We start from the raw sequence: 23200 nt of genomic DNA on the forward strand, positions 1-23200 counted from the left end.
GCACGTACGAGTAAAACACTAATGAAACAAACCCAGGAGGGGGAGAGTGGGTGGGTGTAGAGAGAGAGAGGTAGAGAGTGTTGTGTAGACAACCACAGTTGGTTCGTGGTCTGGTAAGGACCCTCCAAACAAGTAGTGAAATAGCTTTTTCTACCCACTCGTCCCCTTCTGCCTATGTCTTCACCAGGTTTCCCCTTCTCTTTGGCTCCAGTTTTCCATGTACAGCAGCTGTTGGTCCAGGGGGGCAAATAATACCATTCCCCCCTACACATGCATACGCACGCACACAGGCACGTGCACGCGCACACACACAATGCACAAGCTGTCTTAAACCCCCCCTTAAAAGGGGGGAGTAAGACCTCAAGAGGAGAACTTTGTCCTTTGCTGCGAGGAAGCCTCCCTCATCACCCACCTGCTTTGAATACAAAAGACTGAGAAGAATGGCAGGACTAGAGTTAACTATCTTGAGAGGGAGGGAGGGGAGAGGCAGGTCTCCCCAGTGTCATAACCTGCCCTAAAAGCTCTTTCCAGCTAGCAGCCTTTGGCAAAACTGACACAGTTCCTAACCTGCTGCTTCTGGGATGAAACACTGATTGTACTCTGCCACAATTTGGAATGCTAGTTGGCTTCCATCACCCCAAGGGTGTAACCAAGGGGAGCAGGGGGCAGCTAGCCCCTAAATCAGTACAAATCAATACAAATCTGAGATTCTGCTCCCCTCAAACAAAAGCCTAGCCCCCCAAAAAAATTCCCGGTTACGCCCATGTCCCATCCCACCCTATTGTGTGGCCCATGCAATACAAACCCTGAACAGAGAGAGTAGGCAAAGGCTGACCCACCACTGTCTTTGTTTCCATCATAGAAATATGGAATGCACACCACAGAGAGAGTTAATCTAAACTTACAGATAACTGTGTTCTCCTTTCTAAATTCTCCTTGCAACCCCAAGCCTTTGAGCATTAAAGCTTCTTGGAACATGAAAACTGTGGGCCAGGAGGGCTCTCAGGAATAAGAGAGAGGGTACACTCTTGAATTTCAAGGCAAGGAATCTGAAATTTAACCACCGTGCATGTTTCAAAGGAACCAATACTACTAAGCAGAATTAAAAAAACAACAACAGAAACTTGTATATGATTTAATCTGTTAATCTCCCATTTGCCCACCTGATAACACCTGCAGATCAGCCCCAGCACTTAGATGCAAGTTGCAGACCAGATTACCTTCAAATATCCACAGTGGTTATTAAGCAGGTAAAAATGGTTGCAGTTTGTTTAACCAAATTAGGTAGGATGCATTCTCTCACAGGACTCATCACCAGGCAGAAGGTGATAGGAATTGGTTTACTGGGGAGTGAACCTACTTGCATACGGGATTTCTGAGCCTCTCCACCATCCTGCTCTTCCTCCGCCAGCTGTGGCCTGCTCTTGACACCCAAATTCAAGATGGCAAATGTGCGATATCTCAGCATTGCAAAGGGAAGCCACATCCTGTGCTGGTCATGAGGCGCCCTTCAAATAGCTTAAGGCGGCAGCCCTGGGGAAGACTGCCAGCTTGGTGGGGGGAAGGGTGCATGCAAGTGTCACCCACCTCTCCCTTGCGTGGGCCACCCAGTCCCAAGCAAAAACAACAACCCCAAGCTTCTGCACACAGAAGCAAGCTCCTGAGAGAATGGTCTGCAATTAAAAACAAGCAAGTAACTTCTCCACCCACGAAGCCACAGTCTGCCCATATATCACTGTCAGATCTCGACATCATTTCACCAAACAGCAAAGGGGAGGGGAAGAGGCTGTAAAAACTATACCGAAAGCAAGTCTCCCCAAGAGGGGAGAATTATTGTAATCGTGCAGTACCATTTTGAAGCTGGAAACAAATACTGAAGGCAGGTAGAAGAGATGGATTGCCACTCCTGGAGCGGACCACCCTCTTCCTGTTTTTGCCTCTGGTAAAGCAGGTTTCTGTACAGTTGCAAAAAAAAAACCAAACCCCTGCAAAAGCTATTTGACCACAGGAGATGGGGCGGGCAAGGGGGGACAAACACATACACACACACATCTCCCACAACACTCAGAAACAAAACTGCAATTGACTCTCTTTAAAACCCTTGTATGTGTCCTGTCCAAGTCAGAACAGACCAAAAAACCTGTGAAGTCCATCCTGCCTCAAGATCTCCAGCATTTAACTCATATAAACCATTCTTTTCCAGGGTTTCAAGGCAGGAGTATTTCCCAGTCTTGTCTGGGAATCAACCTGGGACCTTCTGCCTGTAAAGCAGCTACTACTGAGCTATGATCCCTCCACCAGGGTGGCGGAAGCAGCCACCCAAGGGGGGAAAAAACTATGGCACTAGTCAGACCTTGGATTCAAACAAATCAGGTTATTTAAGGAGGTAGTGCCCTAAATAGATGAAAGGCCAAACTAGATGTGATGTCAATAGATCATGACTTGATCTCCCAGGATTTTCCCCAAATGTAAAACAACCTAGGTGGAAGAAATGAATCAGAATGCTAAGCAGGAGTTAGCCTGTTGCAAATTGCACCCACCCACCCACCCACCCCGTGCCAGCTGCTATTAGCTCATGGAAGAAGACATATATGTAACATATGTGTATCTTTGGAGTCACAGCCACACCTTGCATCTAAAGTGCATTTAACATACATTTAACACAAACGGCTTCCCCCAAAGAATCCTGGGCACTATAGTTTATCTAGCTAAAATTCCCAGCATCCTTAATGAACTACTGTTCCCACAATTCTTTGGAGGAAGCCATGCATTAAAAAAGGTCTTTAATGGCATGCTATTAATGCAACCTACGGTATGTCTCCCCACCCTACAAGCAATTTTTTGTAGGGTGGGAGACTTCAAATTGAGAAAATGGCATGGTGATAACAGGTTTTTTTAAAAACAAACAAACAACCACATACCCTGCTTTCTTCCCTTTGGTAATGGGAAAAAAGGAGATCTATTCACAACTCTCCTGACATCCCACCTAGCTTGGACCTAACTTGTTTCTTCTCAGGAGTGGGAACTTGCAACAACTGCAGTCAACATTGGCAGCTGCTCAAATCAATAAAAACAACAAACTAGCATAGAAGGGCAATCGGTTGAATTTTAAAGAGGAAATGCCCCAGTGGAATCTTTCTCTTATAAGTGATATACCTTAATTTCTTCCACCAGATTTTACAGTAAAAAAGGAATCTATCACATCCCTGCTGAAATACGAAAACAGATGCTCTTAAAAGTTGGTCTTTTAAGGTGCCCTAGAGACCAAGTAATTTTATTTTATTTTACTTAAAAAAAAAAAAAACACCAGTCACAGACTTATTCCCCAGCAGTATTTTAATGGGGTGCAGTTTAGGCCACTAAACCTATGCAGGTTTACTTCCAAAAATGTTTCCTCTTCTATCTGGGTTGCATGAGATTTGATCCTTGCATGCTGCTAAATGGAGCATCCTTGTTCTTCAGCTATACAAATCCCACAGAATACATGAGACCCAACAGAATTAAGAAGGGCAGGAGTTTATCTGCATCACATGTTTTTGTGCTCCCCAAATCTAAATACTCCTTCCAATGCATGCACAGAGGCATGTTTCACAGAATCTCTGTGGGCAAGGAATGTGGGCCCTTGGAATGAATGAGGAAAGGCTCTTTTCAGGACGGGAACTCCACCCGTGTCTCAGAGCTCATTGTGCCTATAAATTACCTGTGTGATCAGAGCAACATCTTCCAACCTGGACTTCCCACTAATGATGAACACATACAGCATTTGGGGAAGCAACATAGCTTGGTAGTGGAGCATCTGAATTGTATGTAGAATGTCCCAGGTTCAATCCCTGGCATTTCCAGGTAGGATTGGCGGAGACTCCTGTCTGAAACTCTGCAGAGCAGCTGCCAGGCAGTATATACAATACGAAACTAGATGAACTCGGTATAAGGCAGCACGGCCTATGGTCGCTTAAGCCAATCACCCATCTATCCCCATCACTCCTGTTCCTGCCCCTCACAATCCTGTGTGCCGTCAACTGTCATTCTTTTATAGGTTTTTAATTTGCTAGGATTACCCTAACAACGGTGGTAATTAATACTAACCCCTCCTCTACCGTATATGCTAATGGCATGAGCCATAAAAATTAATTTGCAAACATGTCATTACACAATAGCTGAACAGCCAATAAACCTGCAATTATAGGCCAATCATTGAGCAGGAACAGAGGGAGGGGTGGCTTGCCAATTTGATTTTTTTTTTTTAATTACATAAAGCTCTAGAGGAGAATTGTTTCTCTCAAGAGAAGCTGGGCTTAGTTTCAAAAAATCAGGCTCTGCCTTTGCTCTCCCTAAGCTTAACCCAAATGTAGGTGAGAGGGAGGGTGACATTCTGGAAGCCAGAATGGTTCCCTAGCACAGAAACCATGTTAGCAGATGATGTTATGCAACACTGATAGCTGAGAACATGAAGGAAAGAAGGGAGTTCCTTGCATTTGCCCCTATCCCCAGGACCCATCAGACCTAGAGGATGTGACGTAACACTGAAGCAGGAAGCAGCACATGAGTATATGCAGAGTGATTTCCCCATTGTCTGCAAGTAACCACAGTCAGCCAAGCCAGCATGGGGAGAAAGATTTTAAGCTAGAAATTTTGGAGCTACAGTCATTCACCACAGAATCAATATTTAGTAAAGCGCTTTACAGTTGTTCCTGAGTGTGCCCTCACAATAACTCTGCAAGGTTGATCACTGCTGCTCCCCCCTTTACAGAGAGCAAACTGAGGCTGCTTTGCTGAAGGATACACAGTGAACTGGCAAGGTAAAGGTAAACAGTAAAGAACCCGTGGATGGTTAAGCCCAGTCAAAGGCGACTATGGGGTGTGGCGCTCATCTCACAGCTTTCCGGGTTCATGTGGCAAGCATGACTAAACCACATAGAGGACTGCGACGAGTGCCAGAGCACACAGAAACGCCATTTACCTTCTCGCTGCAGCAGTACCTATTTATCTACTTGCACAGGTGTGCTTTCAAACTGTGAGGTTGGCAGAAGCTGGGACAGAGCAATGGGAGCTCACCCCATTGTGCTGATTCGAACTGCCGACCTTCTGATCGGCAAGCCCATGAGGCTCAGTGGTTTAGACCACAGTGTGCACCCGTATCCCACAGCTGACAAGACACCTCCCAAGAGGCAGGTCCAACAATGCTCCACTCACTTGAAGATTGGATTGAGTCCTGTTTCTGGTGGTTATTCAAATCACCACTATCTCAGAATGCCAGTGCAGGAGGATCCTAAAGGCCTAGGCAGGAATCAAACACCACCTGTTCTCAACCTGCCAAGCTGCCTCTCAGCAGCCCAGGGCCAACCATTTCTTGCTCTGTGACTCAGTTTGCCGCTTTCAGCAGGTATGACCCAATTCCCAGAGATGCAAGATGGCCCTACTAGATCCACGTTGGCACATCTGCCCAAGGGAAGATGCCAGTTCCAGGAAAGCAGAGCAGTAAGCAGTGGCTGTTGCTGGGCTTGTTTTTCAGGGATGGCTTGCCTTGCCCACGCCCTCTGCCTGGGTGCCAGCTCAGAGCTCTCTCTCTCCCCCGCCATCCTTTGTACATCGCTCACGTCTACGGTGTGCCAGCCCTCCAGGGCTTGCTAATGGGAAGGAAAAATGGTGCTGGGCAGCAGGAGGGGTACTTAAGAGCTGCCTCACAGAAAATGAGCTATTGTTCACTCCTTGTGTATTGAGTGCACAAGCTTATGGAGGGGGGGGGGAGTGTCCTTTCTGGAGAGCCCTTTGCGCTGCCTGAATGGCACAAGGGAAAAGGAGAGAGAGAGAGCGCTTCCTTGCCTTTGCCAAATGCCCTTTGGACTGACATAGAAATGAGGTGAGGCAGCTCAGCCACAAGTCAGGCTCTGATGAGCAGATATCTTGGACAGGCCAAAGGTTTTTAAATGAAACCCGTCAATATTATTCTTATTAAGGGTGAGCAAAGGTAGTAATTGCTATGACACAGTCTTTTTCAGGAGATCATGTCGCAGGCTGGCCCCTTGGCAAGAGCAGCATCTGCCCACATCGCTCAGGATTGCTTCTGCCAGGAGGAGCAGGGGATGTTCAGGCCAGTCCTTCAGCCTTTTTATTGTATCTTTCATCAGCAGGAAGGACCCACTCCCGAACCCTCAGAAGACAAAGAAACATAGGAAGCAGCCTTATAGCGAGTCAAGACTCATTGGTCCATCTAGGATTTTAGACAGGGACTGAACCTGAGCCCTTCAGCCTCAGAGCCTGGGAGGCATGTTTCAGGTGGGGAGGCTATTAAACCTGCAACATCCTCCACAACCACCTAGATTTTTTACTCCCCAAGGGAATCAAAGGAAGGCAACAAGTGCAACTTGAGGCCATCTGATGGCAAGCCAGCACACATCTGTAAGCCATACCATTGCTCCTTCTGGATACAACATGCTCAGAGAGACACTTGATTAATTGAAAAACAAGAATTATGAAATGATCTTTTAAAAAACAATAGAGCTCAGCAGGTGCAAGGAATGCTATATGTGTTTGGAACTCTTTTGTTAAGCAAAAAAGATGGTAAGGAGAAAGTGGAGAGAATGTTACCCAAGTTGTGGTTATTCAATGCAGCTGTTGAACAGTAGATTCTGGAGTGACACCCCTTAGAAACTAGAGTGTTAAGCATTATATTAATCATTGAAATAAATAAGATACAAATCTATACAAGCACCCAGAATTTCACACTAAATAGAACCATGTGGTGGAATTCACTATCATAAGATGTGGTGCTGGGCGCTGGCTTTGGTGGCTTGAAAAGGCAAAATCGCAGAAGATGTCCTGCCAGTGGCTATGAGCCTCATCAGTGAAAAGTAACCACCATACACAACCATGTGAAATATCTATTTCCTTCATGCTTTGCCAATCATTGTGGCAAACAGGGTGCTGGAGGTCTGGGCCAGCAGGGCTCTTCTTATGTTCCTAAGTCCACAGTTTGAATCATAACCTCCTCCTCCACCACAGTAAAAACATTAGCCACCTCTCCCTGCCCATGTTAAGTGGGAACTTCAGAAATTGCTCTCGGGAAGGAAAAAGTCCTCACTGGTGCCCTCTAGTGTGTAAGATGGTACCACATCAAAGGAACAGCAGCCCTGCCTGAGTTATCTGGACAGTGTGAAAAACCTGTCTCTTTTATGAGTAAATGCAAACTCCAAAAGATGAGTTAGTGTTTCTAGGCATCCATGAGGCAGGATCACTCAGTTCAGCATCCTTCCAATCAAAATATAAAAACCTTTCTGTCACGCCCTATGCAGCACCTGCCTGAGTACTGAGTTTCTTTTAAGAGGTTGCCCTGCCCAGATGCCCAGAGGAGTTGCAAGACCTGCTACTCACAAGACAGGCAGTGAGGCATCCTTGGAGAATGATAGGAGCCCTCCCCCCCATCTCATCTCTAGTACTATTAAAGGTGTGCCCAACTAACACCTGGGAATTGCAGCGGTCACATGAAACAAGTAACTGGATAAAGTATAGAGACTTCCTAACATCTAACACTGGCTGGTCTCAAATTCCTAAATGTCTCCCCAAATGCCCCCATTTTTCTCTTTGTGGATGTGCTCAAAGATTAAAATCCCTGGCTTCCCCACTGGGGAATATGCAGCCTTCCAGTTGTTGTTGGACTACAACTCACATCAGCCCTGAGTCATTGGGCACACTGCCTGAGGCTGGTGGGAGCAGGTTCCCCAGCCCCAAGTTCAAGGATCTTAGGTGGGAAGGCTGAGAAAGGCCTCTGTCCACAATCTCAGGAAGCCAACATGAGTGGGTGAAGGCAGTTAGAGGCAGGAGAACCTGAAACTCATGTTGGCAGCCCACCAAAACTAGCAACAGGCAGCCTCCTTGGATTCTGCTGCTTTTCTAAATGGCCATGTGGAAAGAGGGCCAAGGCCTGGAGGCAGGTACTCTTTCCAAACACCTGCAGTGTAGGCGAGGGCTGGGCAAGCTCACCTAAGCCTTCCACAATAGCTCCACTGCCTTTGCCAAGGAGTGGGTGGCTAAGTGAGTGCCAGGCTAAGAACACTGCATCTGGGAAAGGGACGCAGTTCAGTGGTACAGCACATGCTTCGCCCACAAAAAATCCCAGGTTCAATCCCTGGTGTCTCCATGTAGAGCTGGGAAAGGCCCCTGCCTAAAATCCAGAACTACTGCCAGTCAGTGCAGACAACACTGAACGAGATTGAGCAGTGGTCAGACCTGATATAAGGCAGCTTGCTCTGTTCCCGTGTTCCATCTCCTTTCTCCACTTTGACCCACATTTGCAGAAAGGAGGAGCATCACAAATCTTGCAACAGGTCAAGTCATGTCCAACATCAAAGCATCCCATGCCTTTCCTCAAACTCCTTCCTGTCCGCCATTGTCTAATGCCACAATAAACCATCTCCCTATCTTCTACCTGCTTTGTCAACAATCTCCCAACACACCACCCAGAATCACAAAGCCACTGTGTTGTGTCTGCTTAAGAACTTTCTGAACGACAGCTCAATATACTTGGAGGAGTTAGCTGCCTGAAGTTAAGTCTTCCCATTCTATGCTGCAGTTCTATAGAAGAGTAGAAGAAGCACTGAACGCAGAAGCGGGTGCTCAATTCAGCTTCCAGAAAACTTGGATTTCATCTTTTTTGAAAAAAAGTTGCTACCTCCTATGGTGGTGGAGACATGCTTGGAAGCATGTTGGCAATGCCTGCTGCAACCTCAGACGCCGTAACAGTGGTTGGCTGGAGGTGTGGCTTCAGTGTTCTTGCCCCTCCCATAAATAGCAAACCAGAATTCTGCAAAATAGGCAGAATTATGCAAAGTAAGAGAAATAATGCAACTATGCACATTTTGCACAACTGTACTCATCACACAGTTCGCATCAAACAAACAAGGAGTACATGCAAGCAGCCCTAGCTATACATTCCAGTCACATAGTTGAGCTGAGCATTACCACATCATCTGCTTTTCTGGGGAAATCCAGAAAATGCTGAACACAGGAGGAAAGATGGAGTGGCAGAAGGAGGAAGGTGTTGAAAGGACACAAGACCCACCTGTTTCATATGAATTACATGTTCTGCTCAGAGCAATCCACCTACGCCTGGCATATCCAGCAATGCACAGGGGCACCCTGAGGTTCAACCTCGCCTGCCTTCCCTTAGATCCCTAATCATCCCAGACTCTCTGGTTTCGCTTGCCTGGAGCAGGGCCACAGCCTCATTTACCAAATTCAGACATACGTATCACTTCTGGAAAGCTATTAGTAGAAGCAAAAGGAACAAGTAATTCAGCGAACAGAGAAAGGGACAGATAAACACACCAGCATGTACCTTTGCCAGGCATATAGGTGCCTCTATTGAAAGGTGCAGCTTCCAGTACTGTGCACATCTATACTGCCCTGCAAATAACTCACCCTTTTTCAGTGGCACAGTTTTGCTAAACCTGTTCCCAGAGATAACTCCTACAGACCCAATACACACCATGATCAACAACTCCTTCAATAACATTCTGAAAAAGGTCGCATTGTCCTCCTCAAGGTCCTAACGTTGTGTTCCAAGGTCCCCTTGTTCTGGTTCTCAAGTGCCTGTGATTTGGGGAGAGGACAGAAACAGTCCTCTCTTGCCCTGTACATCCAACTGAGCACAAGACTGTGTCAGCCAATAAGCCCAGAGGGGAAAGTGCAGCCACCTCGAGCGTTCATTAAGCAGGAGGTACTCAGCAAAGATTTCCTGCCGCCACTGACCTTTGATTAAGTGAAATGAAGACATCCATCAGGATTTCTAAAACCGACTCAAGTCACAGCCAGGCCTCTAACGCCACTCGCAGACCTCTGCTCCAGAGTGGCTGGCTTCCTTCGTCGGGTGTCATCCCGCGGGAGGGGAATGAAGAGGGTTATTTATATCAATAGGGCATGTCTTGGCCCCCTGATCTGCTCGACCTGCCTCATGAATAAAACATGGCTCTAATTACTAGATGATGAGGCCAAAGCCGCTCAGAGCAGGGAGGAGGCAGGTCAGAGACAAAAATCCTCTTTTTAAAATCACCCACTTTTCTCTCTTATCAGCTTGACCGAGGTTTGATATTGGGGGGCAGGGCATACCTCTGCAAGAGGCAGAGTGCAACGTCAACTCCAGATCCCAAAGCAGGAATATCATCCAAATGCTATCTCCCTCAACTTTGTAAAAAACACACACATAGATTTCACGAAGAATCCCAAATCTGAGAATGACATTAAACTAAAAAGCCAATCCATGTGGTCAAATGCATACAGGCTTGATGAGATCTGCATCATGTGAAATCATTTTTGGTGTTCCTGCACTGTTCCCCCCCACCCCACCCCAGCATGGCTTGCAAAATTGACCACAGCTTTATTTATTTATTTAGGCTACAACAAAATAATAATATCTAAGCAGTGCACAAAACAATGTAAAATAATCATAGATAAAAAACAGATTAAAAAATAAGCAAAAGTGGACAGCTTCATTGCAAAACAGCCACAAGTGGCCCAATAAATGTGAACAGTTGCGCTGTTAGCCAGGCATATGATGAAACAAGTGCATGGCCACTTCTCCCTGTGAAAGAGGTCTGATCAACCCATTTCTGCATCACCCACATTCAGGTCTTAGAATTGGCTTAACCAGCTCTGATGTTGCTGCTGCTGCTATGGGTTCCCAGTCGCTTTGTTTCCAGCAGAAAGATGAAATGCACATACATATAGATAACCTACACAATACTGCCATTTTTTTAAAAGAACCCCTCAAGTTCCTTTTTTAAGAGGAGTGAGGGGAAGAAAGGTCTTGATGCTTTGTGTCGATAATATGCACAAAGACAGATACGTTCACCAGCTGCTATGATGAGGAAGGAGGGGGAAATCAAAGCCATTATCTGCCCAATTCAAGAGCTGCCTCCTTGCTTAATAGCCCGTTGAGGAGCAAGGTGTTTCAGCATGGAGGCTGCCTCCTTCCAAGCAAGGCTGCCACACACACACACCCCTAGGCCTCCACCACGAGGTACTTGTGCACGGGAGATAAACTTCTATGAGCACGGAGCAGACTGCCAATAAACTCAGCCTGCCTCTTACACAGCCCAGCAGCTGCAAGTAAATACAAGAGTATGTGGGGGGCGGGGGTGGAATTAAGCAATTAAAAATGCATTGCTTTCTCCAGCAAGCAAGGAAAGTATTGTACCCCCCCCAACACACACCTGTATGCTGCACGCCTTACCAGCAAGCCTCCCCACCCCCCAAACAATTATCTCTCTCCCTCCCTCCCTCCCTCCCTCCCTCCCTCCCTCCCAACTGGTCATACTGAGTTGCAGTCTGAGTTGAAAACCTTGGAGCTAAGAAAGGTGTCCCAGCATAGGGATATTATGGAATTCTCATGCCCCCCCCCCCAATAAAAGGAGTGGTGAGCCAGCCAGTGACCTACAGTCTGGCTCTGATTCACAAAACAACGTTTATCTGCTCCCCCAGTGGCCCAGCCATAATTGTTGTTTAGTCGTTTAGTCGTGTCCGACTCTTCGTGACCCCATGGACCATAGCACACCAGGCGCTTCTGTCTTCCACTGCCTCCCGCAGTTTGGTCAGACTCATGTTTGTAGCTTCGAGAACACTGTCCAACCATCTCATCCTCTGTCGACCCCTTCTCCTTGTGCCCTCCCATCTTTCTCAACATCAGGGTCTTTTCCAGGGAGTCTTCTCTTCTCATGAGGTGGCCAAAGTATTGGAGCCTCAGCTTCAGCTTCACAATCTGTCCATAATTAAGCAGCTGTAAAACCTTTGCTGTCTTACTGGTTTCAAATGGTGAGAAAGAAGTTCCACCTTTCAGTGTTGCACATTTCATTAGGTTTCATATATGGATGTCTCATCCATGCCAAAGCACATGTGTTCCAAAACTGGGAACTCTCTGTTGTAAAATTGCAGATTTTTTTTATCAGAGAGCTTAAGTGACTATCTCACAGGACAGGATTGTGCAGGGAAGCATTCTTCTGCTCCAGAAGTGGTCGTTTATTTCTTTAGCTCCACTTTAATTATCACTAAACAAAACCCCACTATATTGATAGGGTGAATTTTGCTTTTGGGGAGTACCTGGACCCAGACTGCAGCTTGGGTCCAGTAGGCCTAATTGCCCAGATCAGATTGGACTATTTCTGATATCTTGCTGGTGAGGCACGGACTTGGCTTGCAAGTGTTGGATCCCTGGAGTTATTTGCACCCTCCTTCCACCCACAGTATCTCTTATTCAATGGACCTGCTCTGCAGATAGAAAGAACACAGGAAGCTGCCATATACCAAGTGAGACTATCAAGCTCAGTGTTGTTTACTATGGCTGGCAGTCTCTGTTACCCAAAGCTGCCAGGGGTTGAACCTCCCACTTTGCATGTGGCAAGACATGTGGTTGAGCACTGCGCTACAGGCCCTCCCACGTGTACTTACAATTTGGATTTGTGTGGGCTGGTGGGATGGATTGGTGGCCTACTCCTGTGTCTGAGCAGGCGGCTGGGAATAGATTCCCCGCCTCCCACCCCCACCCCAAAAAATCCTTCCAGCAACAAAGGAACTATGACTTTTCTTTGGTGCATAGAAGAAGCTCGCTGTGAGTTCCTTGGATAAGGAAGAGGGGAGTCAGTTAAACAGGACTGGCCAAAGCAGATAAGGGATGATGAATGGAAGTGGAAAGCCCTGGGTGGCCAAGACAGATAATCGGGTGAGGATGCTGTCGCCTGCGTGATTTTAAACTCAGGTGCTTGGAGTAAAAGTCTGAACCATTCTTGAAGCCTAGGAAGCCAGCAAAGGCAGGAGAAGGAGCGTGTAAGTAGTCCCAAATCCTTCAAAGATTCAAAGGAATCATCAGGCTCCCAGGCTTCCTGATCATAAGGAGCCTGACTGAAACTCCACAGGGGTGTATGGAAACCTTTCCACTCATCAAAAACCAGGGAGCGGAACAGGAGCAGGAAAGACTGGAAAGTTATTTCCAGTTCTTAGATGTCAGGACTCTGCAGGCATTTTGGGAGGGGAGGGGGAGAAGGAGAATGCAAACCAGCTCCAGCATTTTCCGGACCAAGGTTTTCTCTTTCTCTGCAACTGCGTAAAAGAGAGAGAGAGGGGCTGCATACACCATACACCTAAGAATTCTGGGAAGTGTATTTGTTAAGGGTGAGGGGTAAACTGTAGAGCCCAGGTTTCAGGGGGTGTGTGCATGCATGCGTGCTTTAAAATGCTTTGAATATATGGTATGTATGCAGGTGCTGGAAAGAGCATTCCAAAACCATCCTTGCATGTAGTGAGCTGCGTGGGACAGAAGTGGGTGACCCACAAAAAGAAGCAGATGATTGTCAGCTCTAATAGCCCTTGTCTAGCTGCAGCACCTACGACTGAAAGATGAGAAAACTGCCTGCCCCATTGCCTTTTGGACTGACAGTAGGCACCGCTGCCTTCCACTGCTTCTCCATCTATCATAGACCAGGATGGTTGCAGCAGAGGACAAGGATATGCTGGGGGAGGGGAGATGAAGGGGAAGACAGACCGAGCTAAATAGCACAATCATGCATGTCATTTACCTGATAGGTACGTCACCATCATCTAATTCTGCCAACAGAAATGCCAGTCACTGTGCTTTTTATTTTAGGAGAGCGTAGCTACACTAGTCTGTCACTACAAAAACAACAAGAAGCACTGTAGTGTCTTAAAGGCTAACCAGTTTATGATAGTGCAAGTTTCTGTGGATTAGAGAGACTTTATCAAATGCATGGAGCATTGTTCTGTATTACAAGTACATATATACCCATGGCTGGGATAGGGTTTGCAAAACAGTGAGGTCAGAGGGGAACAACATGAAGAAGCTACACATGGTGACAATTATGCTATTAATAGTGGCCACACACACACACACACACATCGTCATTGTTGATACCACAGACACCCTGGCATCGTTAAGTCAATTAACATGTGCATTTTGACTTATTAAACTAAAATGGAAAAAACAACCTCTGTCCTGATTCAACCCACAAGAGCTTTTAATGCTTTCTACACTAAAATACACAGTCCAAAATGTGTGTACCAAGATACTCAAACAAGGGCTGGAGGGGGCTGAAGAGCTACAAAAGATATGCTCTGCTTTGGCTTACTGGGAGTCCTACACACCCATACTCTAGATTTCAGAAAACACTGTCCTACATACCTTTAAGACTTTCTTTACAATCTTATGGACTAGAAACTTGTTTTGGGGTTTGTTTGGTTTTTTTAAAATGAAAAGCTGAGATTATCAGGGCTCTGAATTGTGCACTGCAACAGGCTGTTGTGATCATCTGGTTTGAACAAGCATGGGGAATAATTATAGGTGAGTGGACCTGTGCCAGTGAGGGGGAAAGGGGTGCATGTAAATGAATGTGGAATGGTAAGCACGGAGAAGATATGTGTTTGTACACAAAGGAGAGGAAGCATGAAGCTAATGGCTCACTGGAGCTGGCTCAGCACAGACAGAACAGGTTTCATTTGCACAATAAAAACAGCCTTTGCCTGCTTTCCAAGCGACTATTCAATTTTTTAATTTTTTAAAAATACTGATAAGCTTCTCCCTTCCCACCCCTTCACCTTGATGGCACCGCTGCAAGCCTGTAACCATTTCTGCCCTATTAGAAGAGGTATTAATGAGGTCTCTGATCAGCTGGCTGCCTGGTCGGGTGAACTGTGGAAGGTTCAAGTAGCAATTTTCCATTTGCACTTCAAATGTTAATGAATGTTCCTGTGTCGGTTAGAGATTCCCAGTGATAATCGGTGCTGCTCAGGTCACTGCAAAGGCTGGCTGCTCACAAGAAGGGCGGTGGCTCTGTTTTGGTTTTTTTTAAGCCATTTGATTTCTTTAGGGAATACTCCTGACCAAACAAAAAAACCAGTAATTGCCCCTGACAAGTCCTGCATACTCCAACTGGCTACAGGGAGAAGGAATCACAAATCAAAGGCTGTTTCATGCAGGTGTCCCTGAAGCACCATATATTTCTGGCTGCAGAGTGAAGTTGATTCCGGACAAGCAAGTATCACTGGGCAGAGATACAATAGTGTGTGTGTGCACACACATACATTCCCACACAGCCTGCAAGTCTTTCTGACATCTCCCCTCCCCTGTCTTTTCTGAATAATTCATCGCTGTTAATCCCTAGGCCCAAGCCGAGCTGCTTGGAGGTAAACGCTCTCAGGGGTGCTGATGATGTAATTGTTAGGCGTGTGTGTGTGTGTTTTAAAAAAACACCACCTACTTCAACGCAGCTTGGAGCCCCGTGGGTAGGCGCACTTTCATAGCAGACTTCATGGAGTGGGGATGTTAGGCACCCCATGGGACAGTGAAGCAACTTGGGGTGTGAACGCAACCCAGCTGTCTCTATGAACAAGATGATTCCCCACTTACAGCAATGGGAAGGAGGTGTGTGTAGCATATACACACACTCACATACAGGGGTGAAAACATAGTCTTGCTATGAAGAAAAAGCATCCAATGAGGAGTTTTCAATTGCTCTGGAACCTGGGTAGTAACAAGAACACCGTGGCCTTGTTTAAAAAGATGCACAGAGTGCCCTTCCCTTGCCGCAGACAGCTTCAGTGTGTCATTGTGGCGGCTTTGTGGGTGGGGAAAGGCTTCACAGGAACACAGGAAGCTGCCTTATGCCAAGTCAGGCAATTTGCTCACCTGCAGCCTCATATCATGTTGGCAGGCAACAGCTCTAGAGGAATCAGGCAAAGAGTTCTTTTTTGCCCCCTGCTTTCTGCTCCTTTTAACTGGAAATGCTGGGGTCTGACGCTCTACCCAGGTCAGACGGGATTGAGCCCCATCACATTCTATTTCAGAAATTAAGCAGTGGCCTCCCTGAACCCCAGATTGAACCTGGGATGTTCTCCATGCAAAGCACATGTTCTAACACTTAGCTTTGGCCCTCCCCTTGGAGGAGGATGTTTCATGTCAAAGAGAGGCAATCTGTGGCTCTCCAAGTGTTGTTGAACTACACTTCCCATCAGCCTCAATCAGCACAGTCAATGGTAAGGGAAATGGAAGTTGTAGTCCAGCAACAATAATAATAATACTATACTGTAACTAATACATGGAGGACCAAAGGCATCTCTGCATTATAGCAGCAGTACAGTTGTCAAATAATAATGCTGCATGGAGCCCCCACTCTTAGGACCCAATGAAATCCTGCTTTGGTACAATGCAGAAAAGGAGTGTCACTCAAATTCCATTCTAAGCCACCTGTAGCGCAGTGGTGGGACATCTACACTGCACGCAGGAAGCCCCAAGTTCAACCTTCGGCATCATTAGGGTACTTTTTATCTCAGGTAGCAAAGATGGGAAATACTTTATTTGCTTGAGACCCTGGTAAAAGGAAACAATGCAGGAATAGACAGAGAAGACATTTTGCTGCCTGAAGCAGAGCCCCAAACCACAGCCATCTTCCAACCAGGCCCAACACTTCAGAAAGTCTCACTACACCATTCAGACCCCAAATCCCTGCCTTCATCTATCCACCACCCACCTTGCCACCATCCCAGTGCTGCCTGGAGAAGGTGGCTGAGTATGGCAAGGTCAGTCCAATGGAATAATATAGCAGAAGGCAGCTTCACATTATGCAGCGGTTGCCACTCTCTAATGTAAACCCTCTGTGTCATTTCACCAATACTTCATGACACGGGCTGGGCTCAATTTCTTGTGAACACATGGAGCCTTTGGAGCAGACCTGAACAGAGGCACCCTCTTGCCTTCCACACTGACACTTGTTGAGCTTCCTATACTGATCCCCAGATCCAGTTTTAGGCCTATCTGTGCAAGGTGCCCTTCTCTCATAGGGGAGGGGCTGTAGCTCCATGGCAGAACACCTGCTTTGCTTGCAGAAGGTTCCAGGTTCAATCCCCAGCATCTCCAGATAAGGCATGGAGAGACCCCTGGTGAGCTGCTGCCAACAACATAGACAATTCTGAGCTAGATAGATCAAGGGTCTGACTCCATATAAGGCTGCTTCCTAATCAGGTGTGGGGGCATTACAGTTATCACTGAAGACAACTGGCTTGTTGACACATTACACTGAACACCAAGTACAAGCTGTCTCTATACATGTGCACATGTTGGTGTGAAAGAATGTATGTAGACTTGTTGATGTGCACAGCTCAACTATTGTGTACACAGATTGACAGAATCTACACTCGTGTGTTACATAGGAATAACTGTACCAGTGGACAGCTCATCTATTTGTGTACATGGGTACACAGATTATATGGTTATTGAATGTAATGTGTGAACATCCCTTACAAAGAAGACATATGAGCAAGGAAAAGCTGGCTGGAGGGGGAGTGCAGAGTTGACTCTCCCTGGACAGTCTGTGATCTTCTTCCAACATGTTTTTAAAAAAAGACGATCGTGCCATGCATGCCCACTAATTAATTCTTAACCTCTGTCAGCAGTTAACTTCCAAGAGGTGACCATTTGTTCTCAGGAAAGACAGTGGTGTATAAAGAGCAAACCAGACTGGGCCAATTCTGTTTCAGGGATAAATTAGGAGCTTGCCAGTTGCAAGACAAGTTCATCTATTTAATTAAGTAGCGAAGATATGGCTGTTAAATTAAGTTAATGGCTCAGCGTGCCAAAACAAGGAGATAAAAGAAAAGCAGTCATCAGAGTGTCGTGTGTGTGTGTGGACACACATACAAAAAATAAAAATCACACATGTCCCCAAATCTCTGGTACTCCTGCCAATTGCAAGCTCGTCCTCCTCCCCTTCCCAATCTTCCCCAAACTGTGCTTTATTAGAAATTCAGATGGAGAGAAATACCACACTTGTATCCTGCACACTGCATTGTTCATGCATACAAAAATACTATTACGTTTTTCATTGTTAGTATTTCCTGTCTTCTCCCTTCAAAGAACCTAAAGCAGCATAGATGGATTTTCCTCCCCCAGTTTATCCTTTCAGTAACCCTACGAGGTAGGCTAAGACTGTAATAACCTTGCTGGATCAGACCATTTGCCCACCTAACTCTGCAAAATGGCAAACCAGATGCCACTGGGAAGTCCACAAGCAGGCATGAATGCAACAGCACTCTCTACATTTGTGATCCCCAACAACTGGTATGCTGAAGGTAGTACACAACCAGCTGCTGATAACCTCATTTTCCGTGAACTTGTTTAATCCAAGTGGGTGGCCATCAATCACTACATCCTATGGCAGTGAGTTCCATAGGTTAACTATGTGCCGTGTAAATAATACCTTCCTTTTGCCTGTCCTTAATCTTTCAACTATCATTTTCACTGGACAATCCCTTCACATTCTAATCTAATATGAGATAATGACAGAGCCAAGGCAGCCCAATTAGCCTCATGACTGTACTGGGGTCTGGACCTGGGCCTCCCCAGTCTTTGTCCAACACTAACCACTACACCTCACTGCCCATAACAAAACTGTGCTGAAATGACAAAAGCCATGTTTTAAGGGCAGGATTAGAGAACAAGGAAAGATAATGGTTTAGCGTCCGACCTCGGGAATGGTAGCTTAGGGTGCCTTCCTACGAAGACAGAGAGACTTCTTGATAACATCTGGTGTCACCGCCCTTGCCACAAAATTGGAGGCTTTCTTATCTGGAGACTGAATTCCAGAACTCTTCTGTTCTTTTTATGATCTAAAATAAACTCATTTGGTGAGTGCACTCCCAAAGTCTCTTCCGGCAATATGCACTTGCACACCTCTCCCTCAGTTCTATGCTTGCTCCAGCCTGCCTCTGATATCCATCTAGGATGCAGAATATTACTTTCAGCATTCCCAGGATTCATGACCTCGACTCCCCTGAAGCCATGGAAACATAGCTCTGGAGAAGCTCTCTTAGATTTGACTAGCAAATTGCCAACTGCTTTCTTCCTGGCCTCTGCCCACCCTGCCGCGCACGCACGCACACACAATGGAACTCTGGTGATGTAAACACCAATCCCCCAGGAAAATTTAGCTTTCCCTTCCCCTCCTTTGAGCCACAAAAGATAAAAGCTCGTGGGCTCAGGTTGGGACTGAGCCATTGGTGATGCAACTCTGCTGGCCTTGTTACAGCAATCGTTGTGGCTTAACTGGCAGACACCAGTTGCAGGAGCAAGACTCAGATGAAGTGTTTGTTGCAAGACAACAGCACTAAATACGCAGATAAAATCAGCTGTTGTTCCAATTTATCTTTGGTGTTCTACTTTTTCTAACCATGAAAGCTTAACGTTGCATTATTCAAGAACATGGGAGAACCAGGAAAGCCAAGAGTAGAATTTCCCAGGAGAGGGCTCTTTACCCTCGCTCCCAAAAAACTACCAATACGGCAAAGGATTGAGTAAAATAAACCAGGGGGGTAAGGTTCAAGCAACAGAGAAATCCAGTAAAACAACTGTTTACAACTCAGAATTAAGCATGCTGAAGACTGACCTAAGTGCACTTGTTGAAGCCTATTTCAAATGCAATAGGATGAATTTTAATTCAAAAAGCTTCAAAATCAGGGTGTTATTTTGGTTTCTGATATGTTACTGTAAGAGGGAAGGGCAAAATCTACTAAAAATGACCCACTGTTCTGATGCTAAGTGCCAAGTTGTATGCTATGTTATACTTCAGAATCTCAAAACAAAGCACCTATATTGAAGCTCTTAAATTCACACATTTATTCAAACCAAATCAAAAGTTGACACATTAAAAGACAGATGATTAACCAAATAAACTAAGATAAACTAAGATAAGCAATATGCTTCTTCTTCCCTCCTTTCCCCAATTTTGCATAGTGCAGGTTTCAGAAGTTGCAACTTGCATAATGCAGGTTGCAGAAGACTAGTTTGTTGTTGTTGTTTGCAGAACCACAACCTTATAGGTTGCAGCAGAGGGAAAGATAAACCAAGCTAGCAAGGTAAGAATTAAAGATAGATGGAGAACTGGGGTTTCTAAACAGGAATACAATAGAAAACCTAAACATTTGCTGAGACATCTGCTCTGAAACACCATCTTTTTTTAAAAAAAGTTTCCAAGACATGCTGCAATTCAACCCGCGCACTCCAAAACACAAGCTTCCCCCCAGGGTTGTCCCTGTACAAAAGTCCTCTTGGCGCAGATAGCTCTGCGTACGGTAGACATCACACTGGTAGAGGCAGCAGGAGCGACATCTTCCCCTGACGCACGCATGGCAGGCCATCTACCCTGGGGGCTTTGCATCAGTGCAGTTACATCAATACACTGGAGTCAACAAAAAGTGACAGCGGGTTGTAACTCAACAGCCGCACCTGGCTGCCTGTTCCTGCTCTGCTGTCAGCGACAAAAGAGAAACAAGAGGCACCACCTGAATCAATGGCCGAGCTACCTTTGCCGAAACAAAAGGGCAAGGCTGAGCCAGCCTCCGGCATCCAGCTGGCATTTTGCAACCCCCACCTCCCACCTCCCAAAGAGGCACAGCTCCTAGGTAACAAAGGCTCCTGCCATCTAGGGCTCAGCACCATAATTGCTGTCATGAAAAATAAAAATAAAAATGGTCACAGAGGTGCTGCCTCCTTGTCGGGAGCTGTTTTATCTACCGTATCTCTTTGCACCATCAGGCATGCCTGCTGGTTAATCCAGCTGTTCTTTTGTGAATAGGTGAACTATCTGAGGTGGCAAAGTGGGAGGGATAAAAAGGGATCTCTCTGGTCCACTTTAAGGGAAAAAAGAAAAATACCAGGGTATTGAAGCAGCAGAGAGGTAGCTGAATTGGAATTCTCCAATTACTCTTTATTGTCTTGAGACTGAACGCTTTGGGTAGCTCTCATAGCACCAGGTGAATGCTTTCTGGCCTGCAGCCAGGCGGTGTACACACACAGTGCAATTGCAGCAAGTGGCAGCCCTTAGTCCCTATTGGCTCTACATCAAAACCTTTCTTTCTGCCCAGACAGCTGGGATTACAGACAGGTTCCTCTAGACAACCCCAGAGGAAATAATTTGTTTTGTTAATCGGCTTGAATGCACTATGCAAACTGTAGACACACACCAGCCTGCTTCATGGGCCAAGCTAAACCAAACCATGGTTTATTGGGTGTGCGGGTTCCTGGAGAGGAGGATGGCAGTCACTGTGCTCCCATCCAGTTCTGCCGGTGCACTGAATTAAACCATGGTTTGGCTTCATGTGTTGTTCAAACCCAGGTTTGTGGTTTAACTCTCCCGGAGAAACTGTGAACTGTAAACCGTAGGACAAAGTGTGATCACAGCTCATGGTTAGTGTTGAGAGAGTGGGACCATGAGCCCAGGTTCAACTGAAATGCTAAGGCACACCATGGCTTGACTGAGCACAGCAGCAAAACATCTGGGGAGGAGCGAAGTCCCCACTCATATTAAACCATGGTTTGACTTAGCATGATATACCGACCAGGTCACAGAAAGTTTTCACAGTTGCACACAGGGAACCAGGCAACAAGGGAGAAATACACTAGCTTTCTAACATGCTGAAAGATTTTATCTTCTATTTGAAATAACTAGTGTTTGTGCCACAACAATTTGTTTGTTTGTTATTTGCAAGTATGAATCACACACCCAACCTGCAGAATGCAGAGCCCCCCCCCCCGAAGGTGACAGCTGATTCCAATATCAAAAACAATTCACTGCCCCTTCCTAAAGCTGCCTGCATTGCTAGGTCTCCGGTTTGTAAATGGAGCTGGTCTACCCCGCTATATGTTTCAGACCCATGTCTAGGGGAAGCAGTCAGAGAGACGTCGTCAATCCGCAAAGCCATTCTTGTGCAGGTGTTATCCAGGAGATACCTTTGCCTCCTAGACCAAATCAAGATTGATGCACAGTAGCTGTGCTCCATCCTCTCTATGGTATCATGGCACTCAAGGCTTCTATTGCTGCTAGATGCCAGAGGAACCATGCCAGCTCATGCCCGAAGCCGATCTAGTCCCTTGTTTATGTTAGGAATTATGAGTAATTCCTTCCTGTGCCGGCTGCCAGAAGCACTTTGAGGTTATATAAAACAAACAAGGAGGAAATTTTAATAACCTCCTTTCCCTGGGTTGCCTTTTGCTTTGCTCCCCCCTTCCCGGGTGACAAAACCAAGTTTCACAACCTAGTCGGCTGCACACTCAAACAAAGGGCACCTTTGTACAGCCAGCTATCTCTCCCAATACGGGTCACATGCAGAAGCTCTGACCTGCTCTGCTCCATTCAGTAACCTTCTGCCAGTTTCCTCAGAATCAGCTCTCCCTGCCACCCCACCATACACAAAAACTGTGCTGTGCCACTATGCGTACAAGCTCACGGCACCCTATAAAAGAATGCTGGAGCCCTATAATCAAAGACAGCCTCCTTGGGAGGGCAGTGGGTGTGGGCTCAGAGTGCCTAAGCTTTGTTCAGTGCCAAGCTGTGACTAAGAGAGGACATCAAAGGAAAGCAACTAAGGAAAGCATCAACAAAGAAAGCAACCAGAAGAACACCAAGGTGGCACTGGCAGTGAGCTGGCTAATACAATAGCCTGAAGCATCTTGGCACCTATCTCCAAGAAGGAGAAACCTGATCATTCTAGTCACCTTCAGACCCCTTTCTGCACAGTTTGGTTTAGATTTGGAACAATGGAAGCTGCCTTACTAAATGTCCATCTCACACAGTACTGACTAGCAATGGGGGAGGGAAGGAGAGGGAGAAAAATTCAGCGAGGTTCACATTTTAATGCAAACCTACCTAGTTCACACCGCTTGAAACACTACATAAACCAAACCTTCTCTGAATTTTGCAATGCAGTTCTCCAGACAAAAGAATACAGAGGGAACAATGCATAAAAATGCATATATATGTGAAAACAATATTCAAACATGCATTATAGTAGGGATTGTGTACTTGCAAGAATGTGTCTATTAGGGGGAATACACACTAAAGTGCTGATGAATTTTCATGAGAACTTTAAATAACAATCACAAACTGATATACAACTGTGGTAAACTGACCTTAAGATTGTAAAAATGAGAAACTGGGAGAAACTGAAGCAGGCAGCTTCATCTATTCCCATATCAATGAGTGTCCAGGATCTTTAGCACTGGCCAGAGCCTGAGCAAAAGCTCTTCTGCAAGTAAAGTGTGTGCTCTGCTATGGGGCCATGGCTTCTTCCATGTGCCTCAGAGCCTTTCTGGGGCCACATGTTGCTACTAGCGGAAACTCATCTGTTTTGCATTTCATAAAAAGGTGATAAA

At 46.1% G+C, this 23200-nt stretch overlaps 1 protein-coding gene across 6 annotated transcripts in view; it reads right to left on the bottom strand.

The window, feature by feature from the left end:
• Positions 1–23200, bottom strand: part of GSE1 (Gse1 coiled-coil protein) — a 439018-nt gene that overhangs the window by 124657 nt on the left and 291161 nt on the right. The gene's annotated exons all lie outside the window — the stretch shown is intronic.

The sequence above is a fragment of the Podarcis liolepis genome (assembly GCF_965112155.1).
Source record: "Podarcis liolepis genome assembly, chromosome: 7".
In the NCBI taxonomy this organism is placed as follows: Eukaryota; Metazoa; Chordata; class Lepidosauria; order Squamata; family Lacertidae; genus Podarcis; species Podarcis liolepis.